This window comes from Watersipora subatra, chromosome 2 (assembly GCF_963576615.1).
Source record: "Watersipora subatra chromosome 2, tzWatSuba1.1, whole genome shotgun sequence".
Lineage (NCBI taxonomy): Eukaryota > Metazoa > Bryozoa > Gymnolaemata > Cheilostomatida > Watersiporidae > Watersipora > Watersipora subatra.
This window is the reverse complement of record NC_088709.1, coordinates 16,704,900-16,710,899: the sequence shown is the minus strand read 5'-3', so window position 1 is coordinate 16,710,899 and position 6,000 is coordinate 16,704,900. Positions and strand designations below refer to the sequence as shown.

Below are 6,000 nucleotides of genomic sequence, written 5' to 3'. Positions count from 1 at the left end.
GCCACCTATCAAACAGGACAGCGGCAGAACTACCCGGAGAAGGCTTGACTAAAAAAGGTTGTGAGCAGTGCTTATCTATCATACCAAGTTCAAAAAAGGTTGCTCATGAATAGCTTACCTCATTCAGTAGAATGATAACAAGCTCATTATTTTTTGGGATAAATGTGTCAGAAGATGAGAAACAGCAAAGAATCTCACAATTTACTTAAACTATTAACCTCTCTCGTACGATAAGGTGAAATTTATTGTAATTTTAAAAAATAAGGAAAAAAATAATAATAAGATTATGACTTTACAAAATTAAAGGAACATTTCATACAGCTGTCGTAAACTGGATTGCCCAGCATTCGGCCATGTATAGCTCGCAAACTTTTCACTTTCTCTCCAATTCTGTCAATAGACTTCTGCACCATGGCGACCTACAAATTGCAGTGTGAAGATAGTTATTAACCATCAGCAAAAACCATAAGGAATCTGTAAGACAGTAGAAGCTATTTGTAAGGTCTCGTGCGTTATGGTGGGCTCTGCTCTGATTGAGTTATACATGACATGCCTCTGCCATTATTGTCGATGGCTGATTTATTTCACAGCTTTGAACCAAATTAAACAAATGATCAAGACGAAGCTTTGGGTTCTAGCATTGATCAAAGACTTCTCTAGCTTCGACCTCTCCTGAGTTATGTGAAAGGCACAGAAGCTGCCAAAGAAACCTGCCACACAGAAGTATTGCGGCTAAATGGAATGCCAATTCCACAAATACTTGTCTCGAGACCATCTACCGCTAAGCTGCTGCCTTTCAGGCAGTTCTTATGTTCACTTGCTGTCGGGTACAGAGACAATCAACCAAGCTAAAGAACTCCACAGTGCAATGGCGTTCTTATCATGTGCAGCTTCCGCTGGCAAAACAACAATGTTGAGGCACAGAATCAAGTTACGACTGGGTGCTTTTCCTAACGTCTATTAGCGGGGCTCAAGCCACTGACATGACTGCCTCTTGACAGTACAGAGTGTTAATCGTTACATCACAGCTGCTCTCCAGTTTAATTTAAAGTCTAAATCTATATATATATATATATATATATATATATATATATATATATATATAATCTATATATATAATTCTAAGTGTTTGTTAGTTTTTTTATCATATGTACAGTTATAGCGATAATGTTTTAGGAATGAAAAAACCATGTCGCACTAAAATTGAACTCAACAACACCAGTCTTGCAGACAGGCGTGCTAACCACTATGCCACGCTGCCACCTTGCCAGACTCAGGAATAATTGCTAGCATACTCATTACACCTGCCAATCTTTACTGAAACACTGGACTACCAGTTTGCTAGAAGAAAAATACATGCCCAATTTTTCCCAAAATGCTATAAATATATGTGTATAGCATAAACTTTATTGAACTTAGGGTGCACACAGAAATAAACTAACACCTTCATTTAAAAGTTAGAATGGAAATGTTTTATAAGTGGATTAGAAATAAATTTTCAGTGTAAAAGCCTTTATTATTATTTGAGCAATGCTGGGCATTTAGCTAGTAAATAATCTATTGTATATTATGATATACATTGGGCATGTACATGTGTATATTTTATTGTCTAATTGCGAGCAGGTGTCTGAAACCCGTGCATCTTTCATTTCACGTAGGCTAACTGATTTGATATTTGCCATACCATACACCGATTATTAACTTTTGAAATCTGTTGAATTTATAATGTATGATGTATCATATATCATGTATCATGTATCAAGTATCATGTATCATGTATCATGTATCATGTATCATGTATCATGTATCATGTATCATGTATCATGTATCATGTATCATGTATCATGTATCATGTATCATGTATCATGTATCATGTATCATGTATCATGTATCATGTATCATGTATCATGTATCATGTATCATGTATCATGTATCATGTATCATGTATCATGTATCATGTATCATGTATCATGTATCATGTATCATGTATCATGTATCATGTATCATGTATCATGTATCATGTATCATGTATCATGTATCATACATAGTGCGTCAAATCATGTATGGTACATAATATGCCGTATCATGTAGCATACATAATGTGTCATATCATGTATCATACATAGTGCGTCATATCATTTATCATACATAGTGTGTTGTACCATGTATAACACATAGTGTGTCATATCATGTATCGTACATAGTGTGCCGTATCATGTATCATACATAGTGTGTCATATCATGTATGGTACATAGTGTGTCGTATCATGTATCATACATAGTGTGTCATATCATGTATCATACATAGTGTGTCATATCATGTATCATATATAATGCGTCATATCATGTATAACACATAGTGCGCCATTTCATGTATAACACATGATGTGTCATATCATGTATAACACACAGTGTGTCATATCATGTATCATACGTAGTGTGTCATATCATACATAGTGTGGCGTATACCTATCATACTTAGCATGTCATATTTTTCCATCTAATGCAGTATATAGGGTACACCGTGAAATATGTAATAGTGTCGTACTTATTGTGTAGCATATATAAAATACAATGTACAATGTCTAGAGTACCGTGTACTGTGCATATCATATAGTATATAGTACATTGTGTAGAGTGCTTGGTATGGCCGAACATCCTGTAAGTCAAGGCTATAAGGCTCTGTTCCATACCTTTAGCAATGATTATACCAAAATATACGCCAGTTTTTAATCTATAAACTACGCTAAGGATTAAAGGTAAAGTACGCTAAGGATTATTTGTTTCATGGGCTGCTAATGAACATCTTACCTCATTCAGTAGAATAATAATGTGTTCCTCCCTATCATCGTGAGTAAAAAAGTCAGGAAAATCCTCCTCTTCTTCATACTATGACAAAGAGAAGAAACGATTATATTTTTGATGCCAGCATGATAACATTTATTGTGACTGCTGGACTGGCTGCCATCCCCTACCTGACTAAGGTCATCCAAGCGGTCCTTGACCATATCAATTGTTTATATGACTCTTTGCGCTGTTCAACAAGACGACTGTAAAATTCTTCTGCTTGAAATTATCAAAATGAATGAGTCTAAGCCAAATTTAAGATGACAAGTTTGTTGTAATCATTTGAAGTAGTAGCTGCTGCGGCAGCAACGAGTTGGCAGCTTTTCAAACCTGATAAGACTCTTTCGAAGAATATTGATACCTTTAAAGATGCCTAAAAGAAACTAACGATATTAAAAATCTAATGACAACGAGTAGCAGGGGTTTTATTGGCTGTGGTCTCTAGACACACTTTGTACATTACCGCCTTCTCATAGGCTAATATCTGAGGCCCATTTCAAGTACGCTATGCATACTTGAGTAATGGGGCTATTACAAGTCAGTATGAGTAGTGCGAGTAGCATCTGTGTAAGAGTCTAGACATTGAGAATCTTAGGCTTTTTACAAATGAGGCTATTTGCCGAACCGATTGAAACTATCAATTGTAATTGTGTTAAACTCTGTCACACTTTAAAATGTTTGGTACGCTATCTCATACATTCTGACTGTCCTGCCCGCTACACTCTCTGTTACACGCTAAACAGTATTTTAACATATTTGGTACATGTTAAACCACATGTCACACTCTGTTACTTGGTAGACCATATGTAACACTCTCTGTGACATGTTTAACCGTATGTAACATCATGTGTTGCATCATAAACTGTATGTTATATTCACCCAACAGAGCCAACTTGAAAGTTGATTTGCAACAAAATTCACATTGCAGTTATTTAGTATTAAAGGGTTCACCATGTCTTACTCTGCTGTGTCGTAGGTGCAAAATATGTAGAAATGTGATTACAAGCTTTTAAAAGCTAAAAAAACTGAACAGTTAATCGCAGCCATCACGAAAACGCCATAGGGTGGAATCCCTCTACAAAACGGCTCAAATGGGATGTAGTTAAACACGATGTGCTTTTGTTTACATTTTCACGCCACCTTCTTTGCTGAAATATTTTCACAAATATACTTCACGCATTCAATGAAACGGTGTTTATTGTCCTTACGCGTCTATTTCATTATCATTGTAATGCTGTCACTTTGAGCATTGATATCTCAACACCAAGCCTAAAGATTAGTTTAATTTTTTAACCTTAGCTCAAAGGAGTACATATCATCCTCTGATAGACATGAGGAGCCTGTTGGTCACTTGTGATAGTAAAAAATGCTGCAGAAATTGTTCGCGCCATTTGACAAGGAGTATGGGTCACATGATCAGCTTACGACTAGATGATTAGACCAGGCTGAAATGAAACTGTAAAGTAGCGAGCATTTATATTTGATACGGGCTTTCCGGCAGAACTCGAAGTGTTTGTCATAAACTAGTGCTACGAGACGTTTTATATTGAGCCTTTTATTGGCCTTTCATTTCACGTGAGAACATCACATGTCAAAACAATAACCCTGTTGAGTATGTAATCGAAATAAAGCGATTCCATCCTATGGCATCTTCTAATGGCTGTGATTACCTGTTCATTTTTGAGCTTTTAAGAGCTTGCGAACAAATTTCCACATATTTTGCACCTACAACACAGCATAGTAAGTCATGGTGAACTTTTTGATACCAAATAACTGTAATATGAATTTTGTTGCAAATCAACCTTCAAGTTACACTATCCAGACAGAATTCACCAATATTCTGTAGCCTGTGTCCTCAGAAATGTTTTTAGGAAACAGACATAACAAAATCATACTTGATGCTTGTACCAAGATGAGGACATTCAGGTTATTGTAGCACCTGAAGGCTCTGCCGCGATAGATGTTGAAAAAACATTTAATATTATAGTTAGCATAAAATTCTACAAAGCACTTAATAAATGGCAGCAAATCTTTGGCAGCGAACAAAAAGCATAATTTTGTTATGACAACATTATGGAATACCAACTACAAGTATTAAACTACATTAAATTCTTTTGTATGTTTTCATAATCAAACAGGGGCTCATGATTTCTTAGGATTGCATTTTGTAGGCAAATTGAATTCAATTGGAAACCAATTCAAATTTTGAATTGATTTTCATTGGAAACTGGATAGTTTTAGTTGTTCTATGTATAAGAAACCAGCAACTCAATGATACATACATACATGGCATACATACATATATAGTGACCACCACTATATCCAACTCTGCTCAAGATGTTGGAGAGTCAATTCATGATGTAAACTTAATGACTATGGTGGGGCTCTGCAGCTAGCTTTTACGATGAAGTTTTGCTGGATAAGCAACGATATGTAAAGTTACAAAGACCTGTACTTAAACATGTATGTATACACCTACAGCGGTGCATATACTTACAGCGGTGCATATACTTACAGCGGTGCATATACCTACAGCGGTGCACACACCTACAGCGGTGCACACACCTACAGCGGTGCACACACCTACAGCGGTGCACACACCTACAGCGGTGCACACACCTACAGCGGTGCATACACCTACAGCGGTGCATACACCTACAGCGGTGCACACACCTACAGCGGTGCATACACCTACAGCGGTGCACACACCTACAGCGGTGCATACACCTACAGCGGTTCATACACCTACAGCGGTGCGATGTATTTTCCTACAACGGTGCGATGTATACACTTACAGCAGCACAGTGTATACACCTACAGCAGTGTGATGCATACACCTACAGTAAATCCACCTACAGCGCTGTGTGAAATAAACTGGACCCTTTGTTGAAAAACTAAAATTCTTATTACCAAGATTGTTGCTCATTGTGAGTTTAGTCAACAGCCATGAATTATATAGTTGATTAATTCACATTTTATCCTGATTTCAAATATGAAAACCAAACATATGTGAAATTATGTTTTTGAATGATTAGGTAAGCTAAATTCTGAACATTTCATTTTTTAATGATTGAAGATGACAATCTGTACAGATATGATTACACCACATACATTTCTATTTACTCATTTCACATCATAAACAATATAATTTTA

General features: G+C 36.4%; 1 long non-coding RNA gene across 1 annotated transcript; it reads right to left on the bottom strand.

Moving 5' to 3' along the window:
• Positions 1-320: 320 nt before the first annotated feature.
• Positions 321-3,093, bottom strand: LOC137386736 (uncharacterized). Its single transcript, XR_010977833.1, has 3 exons — positions 2,976-3,093; positions 2,812-2,889; positions 321-419 (listed from the first exon to the last, which is right to left on the bottom strand). It is a non-coding gene; the product is annotated as an uncharacterized lncRNA (long non-coding RNA).
• Between the last annotated feature and the right edge of the window lie 2,907 nt (positions 3,094-6,000).